At 40.8% G+C, this 19,904-nt stretch overlaps 1 protein-coding gene across 1 annotated transcript in view; it reads left to right on the top strand.

Annotated features, from left to right (window-relative positions):
* Window positions 1-19,904, top strand: part of LOC124621839 (synapsin) — an 810,142-nt gene that overhangs the window by 61,000 nt on the left and 729,238 nt on the right. Inside the window, exon 2 of the mRNA XM_047147282.1 lies at window positions 11,604-11,706. The gene's annotated coding sequence lies outside the window, so the exon portion shown is untranslated. The remainder of the gene's footprint in view (window positions 1-11,603; window positions 11,707-19,904) is intronic.

Genomic DNA, 19,904 nt, shown 5'->3' with positions numbered 1-19,904 from the left:
CAATCCTATGTCTGTGCCCTGTATTTGAAGAGGATTAATATAAAAAGGTATTTCTTTAGATAATAAAAGAATTCGTTATTTCCCTCAGATTGTTAATCAACTTTAAAAAAATTAACTACACAAAAACGCCTATTTGCGATCAGCTGGTCTGTTAGACAAATGACTTCTGTTTGCGTATTGTTTCAATGTGATAAAATATATCTTTTCTACCAGAGGCAGTTAACCTCTCTGACAGCTTAAACTTTATATCGTAACTGTCAAAACTAAATCTTATGTTTTTCTTTTCACTTTAGAGAAAAACGTTACTAAATATTTCTCTCCAGAAGTATTTGTATTATTATTTCTGCATTTAAAATGCTCAGAGACATTGACACAAAAATATAAGTAGTATTAACTAACTACACAATAAGTTCGGACACCAGTAGAACTTTGATTTTAATTTAACGATGAACGTTAATTTATTGTCCTTGGGGAACGTTACACAATATTTCAGTCTTTTATGTTTCAACAATTTCAGTCGTTATATAATCTTTTGCTGGAAAAGATTAAAAAAATCCCTATTTTCGGTATTGAATAATAAATCAAAAGTAAAGAAAAACAAATCACTAAGCTCCACCGCCACTTTTGACCCTGTATGAAATAATGTACAAGACTCAACCTCTTCAGGCGTTTGACATTCGCGGTTACTAATCCTTTTTAAAATATCTTTTTCCAGCTATGTAGAATACGAACGTTTTTTTGTTAGTATGTCCGGTAATTGTTCACTTTACTTACCATCCAATAGTAATGTCATCACCGTAAGTGCTCACAGTTATTGAACTCGCAATTGCTTATTTCAGTATGAAATGGGAAGAAGATCTATTACAATAGTATAAATTCTTTAGGTGAAATGACCAGCATTTAATCACACAATCGTTTACACTCTCCACAGGGGTTAGTAGTCACAACCACCAACAAATATACCATACATATACCGATACCTATCATCAAAATAAATCAATATACGACAGAGGCTTCACTTACGCTTGTCGTCACTTTATCATCAATTGATAGGTTCGCGTATTTTACAATATAGAACTACTACCCCGAAGACAACGAAAATTCAGCCAAAATCACCAGCGTCACTTTTCAACCCAAACAAATTTTTCCTGTAATTAACTTCAGATACTACACTGAACCTCTGTTCAACATTCTAGGACACCTCAGTCCTTACTTTATAAACCATTTGGAAGCATCTAGCTTCAAAACTTCCCATTTCAATCAACATAAGAACAATCTCCGACCGAGAATTATTCCATTTTTTACAACGAACTTTACATGGTTGTTCACTCACCTTAAGTGAAAACAGACTTACCTTCTTCAGAATTAAACGAAAACATGGGCCTTACGTAAGTGATGACGAATTTCAAACTTTCCAGTCACGATAGAATCCAATACTATCTTGCTAATTTTCCTTTCTTTATGTATCCATGTAAATACGTAGGTCAGATCATAAATTCTCCAGCTGCAAGATATAATGTTAATTAAGCGTCAAACACCGAACTAGTGTCCTAACCATGAACAAACGACGAACTCTGTGTCTACTTCAGACCTATTTCGGACATGCTTCTAAAATTCTTATTCTTTTACATCAGTGTTGTTTTAAATGATTAACTCTTCTTTGGCCTTCTGTATTCTTTTTTCTTTAGACGCCAGGTCGCTGTTGTACCGCGATCGGCAGCCAAGCCCACCACTTTGTCGTGCGCTCTATAACATATAACAGAATTCCTCTTAACAAATAAAATTTATATATTTATTATCCAACCACTTTGTGTATATGGAGGCTACGTACATCTTGTGCTGATAAAATATGAGCGAATTTTTACTTAGGGGCAACACAATCTTCCACCATCTTCCTCGCTGTAGTCACCAAGATTGTCTGGAAATCTATGAAGGTGGCTGGGGAGGTAGTGAATCTTTATGCTCACATTAGCAACCGTGCTTTTGAACTTCCTGAGCATGTTTTGCACCATTTCTTCATAATTTGAAACAGTCTCTGTTTTTGTCGATTGCTTTCACAAATTGCTTCATTAGACCAAGCCTGATATGAAGACGGTGGTTTCAGAAAAATATCGATTAAAATAAATAACGAAAAAAATCTGCATCCTTGTGTGTAGTCAGGCTTCACTCACAGCAGCAATAATACGTCAGGATGCAGAGAATATGAAGCATATCTCTAGCTTTAAGTTCATGGAATAGAAAAACAAGGGATAATAGATCATTATGGGAGAATAAATGCGAATTTACAGATTCTGAAGTATCACTGAACAGGAAGAAGAAACTGCTAACTTCGAAAAATATTAGTTTAATTACCAGGCCACAGAATGTAAAATATTTTGTTTGGAGCCCTACATGCCTCCGAGACATGGCCAGCAGGGGAACCAGTTCGAAGAAGACTACAGACATCTGAAGTAATATGCTGGAGATGAGTCCTTATGATTTCATGGACAGAGAGACCGACCTGTGCAAAAGCCTTCAACAACATAAGGGAGAAATGATCCTTGTGGTGTTCAAGGAACAGAGGGACCGAAGGGTTGGGTCCAGGGAAGAATGCACGAGCATGACCAAGATTTCAGGACATCAGGGCAGATAAAAAAAGATCTGAAACGGACAACAATGAACCGACGAGATTTGCGAAAGATAAAGAGAAATAGAGAAGAATAATTGCTGCTGCCGCAGTCTAAGGATTGAGAAAAAAGAAAAAGACTCCATTAATGTGCTGCATTATTTAGTTTTGGGTCCCCTAGCGGCATGCTACGGTATTGCAGGATTGGGGGTTTCAATATGTACCAACACCGCAGGCATGTATCAGCAAATAAACCATGGACTAATTCCGCAACTTTGTTTTTTCAAGGGGACGGTTGAAATCGTCGTAACTATTCCTCCTAAAAGTAAGTTCAATCTCTGACTGATCGTTATTGTTACAGAGAAAACTGACTAGAATGAGTAAATAAATAATAAGAGTGCTGAACCGGGCCGGGAGCTGGTTGCGCACACTTGTTACGGCTCCCCTCACGTGCGTCTTGAGACGTTTCGTTGGGCCGGGCAACGTCTCGGCGGTCGATGTCGCCGGAGTGTCCCGACAAATGGCTTTGCGGTCCCTCTGCGACCCCCGCGAGTCTACGCTCTCTGCTCGTGTGTCTGGCAGCTGCAAAGCACGACACGGTGGGTGCGTCGATACGTCCCCTCTGAGGAAATGCCGGGCTGCTCTTTCTGGAGAGAGGCAGCGACAGTTTTATTGGTTGAAAGCAGTCGTCTGTCAGGAGAAACACGTGCCTCTGCGGGTGGTGTGGAGGTACGTGGCTGTGAGAGCTTTCCCCTACGACAATATCTCTTGCTTTTGTACACAGTTGATAACAAGTTTAACAAGTAAGTAAACATCATCGTCATCATCATCATCGTCATCTTCCTTTCAAGGATTAACCTGTCGCCAGTTTCGAATTAAAAAAAAACATTATTCCCATCTTTTTCGAAGTCCTCCGATATCTCTTTTCGGCTTGTAGTTCTGAATCTTCTGGGGAGTTCTGCAACCTGGCATTTTCATGACGTGTTGTCTCCAATTTTCACGGTATTTTTGAAATTTTTCATTCAAGTTGAAAATAATTATGTTCTAATATCTTCGTTTCGAATCATGTATCTTCTTGTGGAGCCATTCGTCTTCCTTAGGAACCTCATCTCTTCTGTTTGAATTTTTTGTGGTGACCCATCTTTCGCTTCCACAGGGTAACACAGCAACCGCCATCACTTCGCAAAATTTCATGATGGTCTTTTTTTGTACGTTATGGCCTAATATTCGACCAGTGGTAACAGAGGACTAGGAATTTCTGTATTTTGTTTTCAATATAAGAATCCAAATAAGAGATTTGAGAGACTTTTACTAAAAGTGAGTTGTCTGGAACAATTTTCAGTCTGACTAGATATTTTCCTCGAAATGCTATCATTTTTGTTTAGTTACCAGAAATTTTAAAGTTGTACTCCTTGCATATTTCATTCAACTGGTATACCGATCTTTGGAGGTCATCCACATTTGTTCGAATAATAGCGATGTCATCTTCAAGCAAAAGTACTATAAGGTATTCCTCATTTGTTATCTCAATTCCTTTGTTTGCTGTACATTCACGAAAAATGAAGTCAGTGTAAATATTAAAAAGAGTAAGTGAAAGTAGACACCCTTGTTTAACACGCTGGTTAATAATTACTTCTTCGAATCGATTTCTACATGTATTTATTACAATGCGTGTATTTTCGTTTAGAATTTTCACTGGCTCTATTAGGGAATCAGGATATCCACATTCAGACGTGATCTTCCATAGGCTCTCACGGCTCACACGGTCAAAAGCCTTTTCAAGATCGTTAAAGGCGATATGGGTTTTTATATTGAGTAAACATTGCACTATGTATTCTTCTGCCTTTTTTGATATCTCATTGGGGTCTCCTTCCCGCGGAATAAAGATCACGCCCTGCTGAATACAGCCGCGTATGGCTTTTTTACTTATTTATTTATGTTTTAGGCATCATAGACTATACAGTCAGCAATAATTAAACTGTACAGACTTAACATAAAAGTTTTAGCTAAAGTAAGCTGACAGAATAAGCTCAGCATTGTGGCTAGTACAATATGCAAAGGATATTTAATTATAGTCATTATTACGTTACGTACAAATCTGTTTTCAGAATGGTCTCAATTGGAGTAGATTATTAAAGATAGTTTGAGTCTTCTTATACAAATGTAATTTCTTGAAGAGATTGTCATAGAAAGGGAAGAGGAAACAAATGAAGAAGGGTTGGGACGTACGATAATGCGAAAAGAATTTGACAGGACACTGAAAGATCCAGGTGGAAACAATCACCATGAAGTAGACGACATTCCCCTTGGGACAGGCAGCCATGACAAAACTACTCTACTAGTGAGCAAGATATGAGACAAGTAACCACCCTCAGACTTCAGGAAGAATCTAATAATTCCAGAGAACAAAGGTGCTGACACGTGTGAATAAAATCAAACCATTTTTTTAATAAGTGATGGTTACAAAACACTGACCCAAATAACTATCAGAGGAATGGAAGTATTGACACATGCAGACCCCGGGAACTGTCAGTTTCGGTTTATAGTGGTTCATTTTTCTGTATTATCTCCAACAAACACAAGTAACACATATAACGCAATGTGTATAGAGATGAATGTGTAGCCGGCCGTTTTGGCCGAGCGGTTCTAGGTGCATCAGTCCAGAACCGCGCGACCTCTACGGTCATAAGTTCGACTCCTGCCTCGGGCATGGATGTGTGTGATATCCTTAGGTTAGATAGGTTTAAGTAGTTCTAAGTTCTAGGGGACTGATGGCCTCAGATGTTAAGTCCCATTATGCTAAGAGACATTTGTGAATGTGTACCGGCAGGGCACTGTCTGGCAAAAAATTAGTACTATAAACTTACAGCCAAAGAAGCTACTAATTTGTATCATGATTTTTTTTTTAAATTGAGCGCATATCGTTTGTTTGATTATTGAATCTGTCTCCCCTTTCTTTCTTGGTGCTCTACTATTCTGATGCAAGTGTCTTGTGACGAACTTTTAAATGTGGTAAATGAGATTAATTTAAAAAAACATTTCATTTATTTCATTAAACAATATCTATTCAAATTATTTGAAATTATCAGCGGTATAATAAATTGTTCAGTGGGTAAACCGATCGTGCGCCATTGAGCACTACCGTTAATAATTTTCATATTTTTCAGAACGAATCTGCTTTCAAAGAGTACGAAGTCCGATTACATTTTAATTAGCATTTCACTGCATGACAGTTTCAGTCACTTACGCTGTCAAATGCCACAAAATAATGATGGGGGCCAACATTGCACAGTAGCCTAGTCTGAACGACAACTTCCGATGGAAATATTTTTGACAAGTTCATTTTTATGTGACAACATTTTGGCATTAATTTTCAGTTCCATGGCTTTCAAAATGTGCCTACTCGGTGCGACGACTTATAGATACGATAACTTTACGTAAATTTTTATTGTTGCAGACGCGTAATTTAGAAATTAAGTGTGAGGTTACTATTAAATACAAGTGAGAAGATACGCTTCAGGTTCCGGAAAAAAGTAGCAACCCGCGTGACAATACTCATTCCACGATTTAAGCTATAAGATAGGTTGGGGAAAGGTAAACCTCCGTTTATAGCAATTGCAGATTTCGAGAAAGAAATAAGTGGACGACAATGAAATTTTGAAGCTATTAGAGGTAAACCATATGGAGCGAAGTGTTACTTACAGCTGGTGCAGATGCCAGGCTGTACATATAGCATCAGAGGACATGAAAGGGAAGCGTTTGTTGATAAGAGAGTAAGACAGGATGGTAACCTGTCCCCACGGTTATTCAATCTGCACACGGGATAAGCAGTAAAAGAAATCAAGGAAAAATTTGGAAAGGAAATTAAAGTTCAGGGAGAAGAAATAAAAATTATGTCAGAGACGGCAAAGTGCTTAGAAAGGCATTTGAACGGAGTGCATACTGTACTGTAAAGAGGCTATAATATGAACATCGTCAAAAGTAAACCAAGGGTAACGAAATGTACTCGAATTAAAACTGGCGATGCTGTGGAAATTACATTAGGAAATGAGAAAGCAAAAGTAATAGAAGAGTGTTGTTATTTTCGCTTCGAAAAATTGACAATGCACGAAGTAAAGAGGGTAAAAAATGCAGACGGACAAAAGCAAGAAGAAGTATCAATAAGAGGAATTTATTAATATTCAGTATTAGTTTAAGTGGTGTGTAATCTTTTATGAAGCGTTTTGTGTGTTTTGTAGGCTTGTACGCAAGTGAAACAAGGTCGATAAGCAGTCCAGACCGTAGGAGAATAGAAACTATTTAAAGATGTTACTATAGAAAATATTGAAGACTAGATAGGCAGATCGAATAATTTAATACTAAATCTAATTGGGGAAAAAGCAGTTTTTGTTACACCTTAACTATAAGTGGCAGTCAAATGAAAACAATACAGATTTCTTTTATTATTTCAAAAGCAATCGCCATACCTGTTAATACACTATCCCACTGTGACATAAGACGGTCAATGCCTTTTTGCAAAAATGTTTCCGGTTGCTCACGAAACAATTATTACACCCAGGCGTGCATCTCTTCCTCGGAAACAAATGGACGGCCACGAATGCATTTCCTCAGGGCTCCAAAAATATGAAAATCGCATGGAGAGAGATCGGGACTATATAGAGGATGTGTAAGGGCCTCCAAGCGAAACTTCTGCAGTCTACTCGAAACAATCTTGGCAACATGCGGGCCGATCCTTAAACATACTACGTAGGGTCCCGATCTCTCCCCATGCGCTTTGCATATTTTTGAAGCCCTGAAGGAAGACATCCGCAGCCCGTCGATTTGCTTCAGTCGAAGAGTTGCACATCTGGGTACAACCATGATGCCGCAGGCAACCGCACTCATTTTTGCATGGAAACATTGACCGCCTTGTCTCAAGGCGGGATAAATGCACTAAAAGTTACTGCAAATACTTATGAAATAATAAACGCTTGGCTTACTATTTCCAGCTGTCTCGTTTTCATTTGATTCCCCCTTTATAAGAGAAGGGATGGTTTTATAGGACACCTCTTGATGCCTGAAGGAGCAGTCAACTTGGTAATGGAGAGAGCGGTTAAAATTGTAGAGGGAGATCTAGGCATGAATACAGAGAGCATATTCTGTTGAATGTAGGTTGTAGTAGTTATACGGAAATGAAGGCTGTAGGATATTGGTCACAGTAAGCCTGTATTTACACAGACAGAAGAGAAGAGAGGGTATGATACGCTTTCTTCAGCTCCTGTAATGGTATGAATATCTATTCAGCGGTGGTATTGGCCATAATGGAGGCCAGTTATTGTGTAATACAGACATTCTAGGTCATATTGGTACTCATGGACTCCAAAGAGTCTTGGAAAAATTACATCAAATTTTCTACAAGCAGACTAAGGTATGTATTTTGTACACGGATCAGCCAGAACATTATGACTACCTACCTGACGTCCTGTATGTCCACCTTTGGCACAGAAAGCTGCAGCAACAACAGTAACAACTTTTTTTTAAGTGTGCAACGGTACGAAGGCTCTCTCCATAAGCTTTCGTGAACCTCTTGGACTCATGGTACAAAGTATCAATCCGTATATCAGCCTCTTTTAAGTATTCCACTGTAAAAGTGTACGTAATTACTTCGTAACTGTAAAGTAAAGAGGAAATACTTGTAGGCAGAGGAAAGTCCCCTGATACTTCATTTTCTTCCTCATATTTGTGCATTCCAGTATTATACAGGGTGATTCAAAAAGAATACCACAACTTTAGGAATTTAAAACTCTGCAACGACAAAAGGCAGAGCTAAGCACTATCTGTCGGCGAATTAAGGGAGCTATAAAGTTTCATTTAGTTGTACATTTGTTCGCCATTTCAGCCAATAAAGTTTTTGGTCCCTTTTTCTTCGAAGGTGCTACTGTAACTGGACTACAGTATCTGGAGAGGTTAGAGAATTGGCTGTTCCCTCAGCTCGAACAAGAAGCACAACAATTCATACTTCAGCAGGATGGAGCGCCACCACATTGGCACCTATCTGTCCGTAACTACCTGAACGTCAACTACCCGAGGCGATGGATCGGCCGCCAGGCAGCCCGTGACAGAGCACTTCATCACTGGCCTCCAAGAAGCCCTGATCTTACCCCCTGCGATTTTTTCTTATGGGGGTATGTTAAGGACATGGTGTTTCGGCCACCTCTCCCAGCCACCATTGATGATTTGAAACGAGAAATAACAGCAGCTATCCAAACTGTTACGCCTGATAAGCTACAGAGAGTGTGGAACGAGTTGGAGTATCGGGTTGAAATTGCTCGAGTGTCTGGAGGGGCCCATATTGAACATCTCTGAACTTGTTTTTGAGTGAAAAAAACCTTTTTAAATACTCTTTGTAATGATGTACAACAGAAGGTTATATTATGTGACTTTCATTAAATACACATTTTTAAAGTTGTGGTATTCTTTTTGAATCGCCCTGTATGACTCAAACCGCCCACGTCGCTTCGATGTTGATCACAACTTCCAGAATCTATAATATTTAGTCGATGTAAATGTGCGGGGTAACATCCGTCTCCCAGCCTCATACGACTGGGTGGCGTAAAAGGAAGATTACTTAGCTTCACGCAGAGTAATTACGGTGTGTCTGCACATATATTGCTGATATACATGCCACTCGCTTTTCCTTTCATGGGAAGTAGATTTCTTGATCATAGGTTCAAAATCAGTATTAGGGATTGGTCTTTGACGGAAATAAGAAGAAAAGGAACAGGCTCTGTAATGCTCCTCTTTGCTAGGGAATCGACTATTTCGTTATGGAGAAGTCCATTATGTCCGTCTATCCACAGCAAATGCACGTCTGTGTCATTGTTACTTGCTTCTCAGATAGTCTCCAACTTATACACTAATCAGCCTGAACATTATGAACACCGACCTGCTATCGATATATTGACGTATAACTTCGGTACCATTTTGCTGCTAGCCGCTGTAAATTGTCGCACAGTGGAATCTGAGAAAGCGGGAGAGACAATCTGACCACGAAAGATACATTACACGTCACCTACCTGCGATATAGCAGCTGCTAAAAACAATAGAAGTCATAAACCCTGTGTAACTGGTAATGTCAGGAAAACGTGACTTCTGTACGCCCATACTAAGTAAAGGTTCAAACAACAAAACGTATCACTGTAGAAAAAATGAATAACGTTTTTTTTAAATTTAATTATATCCATATTTTTCAGTTGTTAATGTGGCTCTGTTCAATACGCAGAAAGTATGAATAATAACGGCTTCAGTCACAATTTTTTCGAATTTCAGTGAACCAGACAATTCATTTCGGACACTATGAGTCCGTCTTCAGGTGCAAATCACTCTACTACATTATTTACTTCTGCTCTTAAGTGAGGTGATGTCAAATGTATGTTCCTATTATGAGAAGGTTAGTTGTTAGGTTTTGTATTTTGCGGATCAAATGACAGAAAATATGATGTAAAACATTGAATAACAATAATAAACTTACCCAAATATAAAGGAAGAATATTTTTAACGTTCTAATGCCAGCAGATGTTGGGTCATCCGTTTTTAATTGTACAATTTAAATCAAAAAATTTGCAAAATGGCGGAAACAGGAATTTCAAGTTTATTTACAAATTTCGTGAAACTATAATCAACAATGAGTATGCGAACTTACAAAACAATCACTGAAAACGTACATTGTTTTCAAAACGCTGATTCTGTAAATCCTTAAAATCAGGAGTGCATTGAAAAAAAAACAGTTTAGAATGTTAAAGTCACCCAACTGGGCGTGTTGAACACGTCTTTCACAGTTGTTTGTTGCTGCGTGGTGGTGGCGACGGCGTAGCGTGCCCATAAATATTAAAGTACCGCTGTCATATTCCTCGTATTGTGAGTATAATACTTTCGGCGCCTATAATATTTCCGTCTGATTTCGCTGGATACTTTATGGCTGCAGGCAACCACTAACGTCTATCTTTTAATCTCGCATTTGCATAACACAGCTTTCCGCCACATAAAAATGTTACCTAGCTAACTGTCACACTTTTTATGCATGCCGATTCTTATCAGCGTGTAGAGTGCCACACGGAAGTCACCAGTTTGTTTTTCTCACGTGTGTCACTCAAGCGATCAAAGTCTTAAAAGAAAAGTTACTCATTATTGTCTTCACAGCGCCGTATGTCCGACCACCGACTGTCGATATTTTACCGTGCTTTCCCCCTTGAAAATCTGTTTATATATATTACTTTGATTATAGATCTTGTAAAGAATAACTTGGAAAGCTAACTGTGCACAAGAGAATACATATTTTAGTAACAACATAATAACGAATAAGTCCCGTGCATAAATGTAATAGCTGCATAGTTAAACTTTAGTACTAATATAAATAATCACTGTAATACACTAATATAAAATTGGATTGCTACTCAGTATCAGCAATGTGTTCATTTCTGGGGTTTAATGATGAATACCGATCTCATCGACGATGACAAAGCAAAAAACCCCTTACGACCTCGCTTCAGACGTTCCGAGCTCAGATTTGAAGTTGACAACACTCCTGTTTCTGGTCCGCCATCAGGATTCACGTCGCCCATCGGACCAACAATGTTCCCATAGCCAACGTATCACGTAAAACATTGCTATTTCCCCGTATACACTCATAGACTCTACTACTTCACAAACATTAGTTCGAGAATCGCGTACTTTACTTTTTGAATTATTTCTTCCATAATCACAGCTACAGAGCGCCCTGTACGATCCACATCGATGTTCGACGATACATGTGTTGAAGTATTATCTGTTTTCATTGATTGCTCTCAAATCCAAACTCGTGAATCACCAAATGATAGCACCAAATCGCTCTAACAGCGACACTTCTTGAAACACTGGAAAATGAGCCGCACTTGGAGGTGCAGGTGACCTCTGCGAGCTAGAGTGCGTGGCCCCTGCAATACCACACGGCGGCAACCCTTCATACGGCCTTGTGTTGCAGGCGCGGCGGTGTCAGGCGCTGGCGCAGTGTCCGGGGCCAGGCCGGCCTACAACAAGGACCGCTGCTTCACGCTGCTCGTCATCGATGACCAGAACACTGACTGGTGAGTACAGCTGCCGCACTCTTTTACCTGTTCACTGCGTACTCAGGGTAATCAGCTGCGAAACTGAAAAACGTGATTACATGAAGCTGGCTGTCGGTGTGAATAACACAACGCATGGCAATCAGGGCTTGCAGGACATTCAGTTACCATTCGCTGTAAATCGTTGCAGAGAATATCTTAAGTTCGACACCTTAAAAGAGACTACAATTGTAAGAAGGATGTATATACCTCAGACTAAAATCGAAACAATAGATGATACAATGAGAACGTTGTCGGTCGAGGGTGCAACTAAAAGACACGGCAATCAGTTCCCCAAAATAACTCAAAATAAAAATATTACAACGAACTGGTGGTGACTAGTGAAAATTTGTGCCTAATACTAACTCTGTCGAAAATATCCTTCTTTTCACGAGCAAGTGGCTTAACCTCTTTTTCCCCACATCATTACTTTTTTTGCATTTCCATTACAGCCTTTCCTTTCAAACTTCATGTTGTGGTTTCTCTACCTAACTTTTTAAGCAATCTTTTTCTTTTTGTCCGTTAAAGTGGCGATTCTTATTTTAGTGGTTGAAACTAAAAAATCTGAAATTCATAAACCAAAATTTGATTAATTAAAATAATCATCATTATTTCAATGAAACAATTTCTGGAGCAATAATAATAATGAAATGAAACAGGAGTCTCCTTCTCAATAAATAAATCACCTTCCACAGGGACTTCGTTTTATTGAGAGAATTCTAGGAAATGTGTAGTTCATCTCTAAAGGAGACAATGTTCTGAACACGTGAACGACGCATTCTCGAGTACTGATTGAATACCGGTACTGGGATCCCCACCAGCTAGGATTAAAGGAAGATTTGTTACCGATAGGTTCGATCAGCATGCGAGTATTACGGAAGCGCCCTTAATTCAAATGGGAATCCATGGAAGAAAGAAAATGCTATTTTCACAATAACTAAATTGAGAAAATTTAGAGGACTGGCACATTCTATAGAAAGAAGAACGTTTTCCTCTCATTCCATTTGCGATTGCAACGTGGCAGGGAATAACTAACAGCGGTACAGGTTGTACCCTCCTCAGTGCAAATTATGGTGCCTTGCGGAGCATGTATGTATGTAGGTGCAAAACACTGTTCAAATTTTTATTGTAAATTCTGTTTTGATGTAATTTCTTGAGGTTAGTAGTTAAGAAGTATCAATGGTCCTGAAGATCCATTCGGTTGCCTTACTAATTATGTAGTGCGTATCATTTGCCACGAGCCAGTTGTACCATTAGTACACGTTTTGAGGTACAAGAGCCTGCCGGAAGCAAAACATCTTGTGCAATGTATGAGTTTGTCGCGCATCAAGTTATTCTGTCAAGTATCTGTCTTGTCCACTGCTCATTTATGCTTTAAAACGTCATATCAGCTGGTGGTTTATCGAATCCACTAGATTACATCTCCTACATAATGGCAAGGGAAACAGCCCTATGGTTGGTGGAGAGTTGTTTATTGCGATATTCGCACACAAGAGGGCAAAACACAAATTGCGATTACACTCAACACCACTTGAAACTTTTTTTCGTCCACTGTGTCTAAGGAGCGCGTTTGAATTTATTTAGCACCTTTTTTTCGTTTCCTACTATTCTCTCTTCATCCTTTCATTGTGTTTCTTTCTAAGTTCTAGTGTTATGACGCTGTAATTTTCGCTGTTGTGATAAAGATTTTTTTGCTGTATGTGTTTGAGTAAGTTTGTAGGTTTTCAGTTCCTTACCATAACTGTAAAAACTGTAGAGTCCACAAAAGTTGATGATGCCCCTGACGCCACAGTGACGCTATCTTATCACGTGACTGCGACGTAGGCAAAGAGAGGTAGGCGTGGGAAACGTTCTGTAACGCTTGTCTTCAAGCTTAAATAACACTGTTTGACGCCTAGCAGATATGCCAGATAACCAGTTTTTGTAGATGAATGGAAATGGATGTCATAACTGGTCACCGTCCGCTGTGAGATAGAATTCCTGTCTACGTGAAATGACATCTGTAATTAAATGCTGCTGCGCTCGCTTCAGTGTAATTCATCTCTGTCTAAATTCCAGCTTACTAATTGTGCCAGAGAATGGCTATGTTAATAAATATTTATCAGGATGAATTTTCACATCAAAAATGCATACATAAATATTCAATTCCTGTGATAACGGGATAGAAATTTCTCTGAGTTGAGACAGTATTAATCTGTTTTTTCGCTGTTTCGGTTGTCACGTCCGTATCTGCGTTACCCAGAAATTTCATTTCTAATGAAGTGGGCGCATCGTTGTCAGGAGGAGGTCAAAAAGTTTCTCATGCCGTCTTTTACTAATGGGACTGTGTGACGCACTTGAAATACAGGATATGCGAATCCAACAAAAGAAGATGTTAGAATGTTTCATTTTTACAAGCATTGCATTTTCCACGAAATGATAGGTCCCATTCGACTTTTCTCTATACATTACTTCAGAACTGCAGAAAGCCACCTGTGCTATAATCCCGTGGTTAGTATTAACTTTTTAGGCTTTTTCACCTCTTCGATCAACACCGTCGTGTTTCGTGCATACATATGTAAAAGCTTTGTACCGGTCCTTTTGGCTCTTGTCTCTAGCTGGACTTCCCATTTATTATTTTGCTTCTGTAGATGTTACGGTCTGCAGTGTCCTGAATGGTGAGTTGAGAATCAGTTACGTCTCTTTGTACATGTTCGTCCCAGTTCATACCTTTAACGTTTTCAGTGGCTATGAGTATCTGGCGTGTGAGTCTATACTCAAGGAGCCTGTGTCTGTGTCCACAAAATTTAAGTCGTCTTTTTCTAATGTCAGCAGCAATATTTGAAATTTCCTTTGCAGTTTTGTTCGTTTGCAGTCTATATCCAGCTTCAGTTTTTCGTGGTCCAAGGATTTTTCTAATGATCTTTCGATCTCCTTTTTTTATATTTTGTAGTAGCATCGTGTTATGGAGTGACAAGGTTTCTGCTGCGTATAGCACCTCGGTTTTAGTGACAGTGCTGTAGTGGCTGAGTTTTACATGCGATGACATGCAAGGAAATGCACTTATTGTTGTAAAGTTGGTGTGTTCGGCCGTAGGCTCTCTCAAAACTTCCCCCAGGTGTTTAAAATGTGGAACTCGGTTTATCCGTCCATATTTTGTGGTGAGTTTCTGTATGTTTAAGAGTGCACAGATAAATTCCGTTTCCTCAAAAGAAATTTGCAAGCCAACCTTCTCGGTGCTTTCCTTGAGTATTTCTATTTGATGTATTGCACTTTGTTCACTGTCTGTCAAAATTGCAAGCTCATCGGCAAAGGCTAGGCAGGTGACTTCAGTTTTCCTTCCAATCTCCATTGGCTTACATAGGCCATGTTTTCTAAGCTCACTCTCCCATCCCCTTATGACCTTGTCCAAAATGATACTGAACAGAATTGAAGATAGTCTGTCTCCTTGTCTTACTCCAGTTCTGATCTCAAGACATTCCAAGATTTCCCCCATGAATTTTGCTTTAGAGACTGTGTTGGAGAGTGTCTGTTCAATGAGCTTACGTGTTTATGGTCGAGTCCGAAGTCTATTAGAGTGTTGACAAGGGGTTTACGGTCGACTGAGTCATACACTTTCTTGAAGTTGACGAATGTACATCTAGTGGGCTTATGTCAAATAGCTCTGTATTTCGACGTTGTTTTCAGATTAAAAACTTGTTCAGGGCAAGAACGTCCGAGTCAGGAACCGCTTGATACTCTCCAATCTTGTGTCAAATTTGTTCGTGTGTTGTCTGCAATAGACATGAAGAGAAGATCTTGTAGGTGACTGGTAGAAGTGACATGCCTCGGTAATTGTTGACATCCGTTCTGTCGCCTTTTTTGTGCAGGGGGTGGATAAGTGAAGACTTCCAGTCGTCAGCTAATTCTTCTGTTGTCCAAATTTCTTTCATAATTTCCGAGAGCAGCTCAAGTGATTTAGAGCCAAAATTTTTCAGTAGTTCTGCTACTATGTCAGTCGCATTGTTGTTTTTGAGTTGGTGGATGTGCTTGAGGATTTCTTCTTATGAGGGTGGTATTGAGTTTGGTTGGTTTGTGTGGGTTTAGTAAGGGGGGATCTTTCTGTGGGTTCTGTGTCTTTAGTAAATTGGCGGAGTAAACTGCAAGTTATTTGCAGTTTTCTTCATTAGTATGTGCTAATTTTTCATTTTGTTTTTTAAAGCAGAGATTTTGTGGTGTGTATACTCGTATCCTATTTGCGAATGTCCTGTAGAAATCACTTTTATTGTAATTTCAGTTGTTCCAGTTGTTCTTTAGGTACCTTCTCTTGGTTTGTCTGATGGTTCTGGCTGTTTCTTTCCGTACGTTGAAGAAATTTTGTTGTGTTTCTGGCGTTTTCTTGCTGCTGTATTTCTAGAAGGCCAATTTGCGTGCATTAAGAGCGTTTTCACAGTTGTCGTTCCACCATGCGTGTTTTTTCTTTTTTCATATATAATTTCTTTTTGAGAAAAATGAACTGAATGCGCATTAAGCGTACGGAGCTCTTGGTAACAAGTTTACGTAATGTCTGTGCAAAACCTGTAAATGTCTATTACTTTAAGCAACCCGAATGTGACAATCCATTTGTTCAACGACGCAGCGCGCGTATTGCTTTCAGGAGCTGGCCAGTTAGTGTAGATGGCGATATAATCACATCTGAAAATGGTCAGTGTGAACAAAACCGGTCATAGCAGTGGAAATACTCTGCTGAGCTAAAACATTATGAGCACCGTTCACCGTGCAAGCGAATGCCGCTTCGTGGCGTTGCGACACATGAGGCGGTGAGAAAAGTATATCAGCGGAACCAAAGACGATCAGGAGCCATTCTAGAGACGATCCGGGTCGCAGATGGCGATATCAGTTGACATAAGCGAATCTGACAAAGGGAGAGATCGTTATGGGTCGGTACCTGGGAACGAGCGAACATCTGTGGACAGTGATTGAAGGAAGATCAAATAAAGAGTAGGCGACAAGGTGCTGGACGTTCAGGCTCATCAGAGAACGTGGAAGTTGGAAGCTTGCCCGCTCTGTAAAGAAGGATAGGCAGCGATTTGTGACAGATATGGAAACAGAGCATAATGCTGTTGTTGACATGTTTCGCAGCACGCCATTCAGTGCACATTGTTGAAGACGGAGCCCCACGGCAGAGAATTCCTTCGTGTTCCCGTCTTGATCTAACGACATCGTCAGTTACGCTTGCCGTGGGAGCAGAATAATAGAGACTGGACTGCGCGTTAACTGAAACGAGTTGCTTGGTCGGAGGAATCAGGTCTCTCGTTACACAACACCAATAGTCGTTTCCGGCAACGACGCCATCCAGGTCAACAGAAGCTCTAAACATACACCGCGCTACTGATGCATGCCAGTAAAAGAAGTATTCCTGCTTTCAAAAGTAAGGTTCCGAACTTTGTACCCTTACCGTGCATGGTGCAACGCGAAATCTGGTAACACCACCGTGTTCGCCGGATCCCCCACCACCGATTCCAACAACCAGCGTGGCTCTGCAACGGTGAGTACCGGCCTGACAGCCATAAACGACGGAGACCGTCGTCGCCGTCACCTCCAGGTGTGAAATTCGTGCGGTCATCCGATTTTTGCAAGCAAGAAGGTCATTGGCAATTGAGTTAAGTATATGGGTAAACGTGTATATGCATTCAACACGTCCGAAAATGGTATAGGGAGACTGTCAACGGCCGTACGGACGTCCACGACGGACAACGAGGCGGGAGGCCGTCGATCTCCGACGAAGTTGTGGCGAAAGTTGAGCAAATCCTCCTCGAAGATCGGCGAATCACCATCCGGCAACTGACTGTTCAAATACCTGAGGCTTCTGAAGCTTCAGCTGACAGGATATTGAATGAAAAGCTAGGCTACCACAAGGTGTGCGCGCGCTGGGTGCCGCACGTGCTTTCAGAAGTCCACAAACAGCAGTGCGTCGGCTGTGCTCGGAAGTTCTGGGGTCAGTGCGACGAGAATAAGGAAGACTTCCTTGATTCCATTGTTACGGAGGATGAATCGTGGTGCCACTACGTTTCTCCGGAAACAAAACAACAATCACGCCAATGGAAACACACCGGATCGCCACCACCAAAGAAGTTTAAGCAGCAGCTATCAGCAGAAAAAATCATGGCATCGGTGTTTTGGAATCGGCGTGGTGTACTGATCATTGATTTTATGCCTAGAGGGACCACCGTAGTCTAAGGCGCTGCAGTCACGGACTGTGCGGCGGAGGTTCGAGTCCTCCCTCGGGCGTGGGTGTGTGTGTGTTTGTCCTTAGGATAATTTAGGTTAAGTGGTGTGTAAGCTTTGGGACTGATGACCTTAGCAGTTAAGTCCCATAAGATTTCATACACATTTGAACATTTTTTTTTTGGACCGCCGTAAACATGGCAGGTTATTGCGATACCTTGATAAAGCTCAGACAGGCAATCCAAAATCGTCGCAGGGGAAAACTCAGAAAAGGCGAAAGGCTGCACCACGACAATGCCCATCCACATGTGTCGCAACAGACGAAGGAGTTAATCTACAAATTTGGCTGGGATGTCATTGACCACCCCCCTTACAGCCCCTATTTGACACCCAGGGATTTGCATCTGTTTCCGAAATTGAAGGAGCACCTAGGCGGTCTACGATTCCTGACGGACGAGGAGTTGCAACAAGAAGTTTCCAAATTTCTCAACGGGTTGGCGGCGGACTCCTTTGAGGTGGGAATGCTAAAGTGGATTACTCGACAGAAAAAATGCAGCGTCACAAAACTAGAACCACTCTACAGTGATTTGATGAGCATGTTGTTGTCCTGCCTACTAAATTTGCCTGATCTGAACCCGATGGAACACACTTTGAATATTGAGTGTCAGATCCGCGGCACAAACCATGGTCCGTAAATTACGGGAATTGTGCAGACACCCTGTGCCACATTTGTCCGAAAACTTATCATAGAGTAGGTGAATCCACGCCTCGTACAATCACAGCTATGTTCGTCTCCAAAGGTGGACCAACACCGTTTTAATACGGTGGCCAGAATGGAGAATCAATGAAAGCAGATTTTCTCGAAACAAGACAACAGTTAATTTTTGCAACACCTTACAGCCTTCTAGCATGTCATTTCAATATTCACGACTGTAGTCTCAAAAATGGTTCAAATGGCTCTGAGCACTATGGGACTCAACATCTTAGGTCATAAGTCCCCTAGAACTTAGAACTACTTAAATCTAACTAACCTAAGGACATCACACACACCCATGCCCGAGGCAGGATTCGAACCTGCGACCGTAGCAGTCCCGCGGTTCCGGACTGCAGCGCCAGAACCGCTAGACCACCGCGGCCGGCGACTGTAGTCTCTCAGCTAAACGGAGCTCCTATCCCAACGTAATATCTATGAGTGTTTTTCGGTTCTCAAAGCATTTATTTTTGAATATTAAAATATACTCTGTAAAAAAAACGATTCATCACGAAGTAATTATACAAACGGGAGGGAAACCGGTAGATGTGATGAGTATGCACAGACAAGCAAATGATTATAACTTCAGAAAAATTGGGTGATTTATTCATGACAAAGAGCTTCACAAATTGATGATGAGGTCCCATACTCCGAAGAGCGTAGGGGCGATGCGGGAGACCCGCACCTCTGACTAGGCGAGGTCCTAGCGGAGGTGGTTTGCTATTCCCGTCCTCCGACCGTAATGGAGATGAATGATGATGTTGAAGACTACACGAAATCCAGTCATCTGGAGACAGGAAAAAATCCCTAACCCCGCCGGGAATCGAACCCGGGACCCCGTGTGCGGGAAGCGAGAACGCTACCGCAATACCATGAGCTGCGGACTTCCACACATTAAGCAAGTGAACAAAGCATTCGTTCAACTGTGCCCCTTATGTACCAGTTATTCGATTTGGCAATCATTGGTAAAGTTGTCGGATGTCATCCTGAGAGATTTCGTGCCAAATTCTGTCCAACTGTTGCGTTAAATCGTCAAAAACTGGGCTGTTTGGAGGGCTCTGCTTATAATGCTCCAAACGTTCTCAATTGGGAAGAGATCCGACGACCTTGTTGGTCAAGCTATGGCTCGGCAAACACGAAGACAAGCAGCAGAAACTATTGCTCTGTGCAGGCGGGCGTTATCTTTCTGAAATGTAAACACGAGATGAAGTGCTATGAAGGACAATTAACGGGACGTAGAAGT

The sequence above is a fragment of the Schistocerca americana genome, chromosome 7 (genome assembly GCF_021461395.2).
Source record: "Schistocerca americana isolate TAMUIC-IGC-003095 chromosome 7, iqSchAmer2.1, whole genome shotgun sequence".
NCBI classification, from domain to species: Eukaryota; Metazoa; Arthropoda; class Insecta; order Orthoptera; family Acrididae; genus Schistocerca; species Schistocerca americana.
The sequence above is the reverse complement of the archived record's forward strand: the minus strand, read 5'-3'. Positions and strand labels throughout refer to the sequence as shown.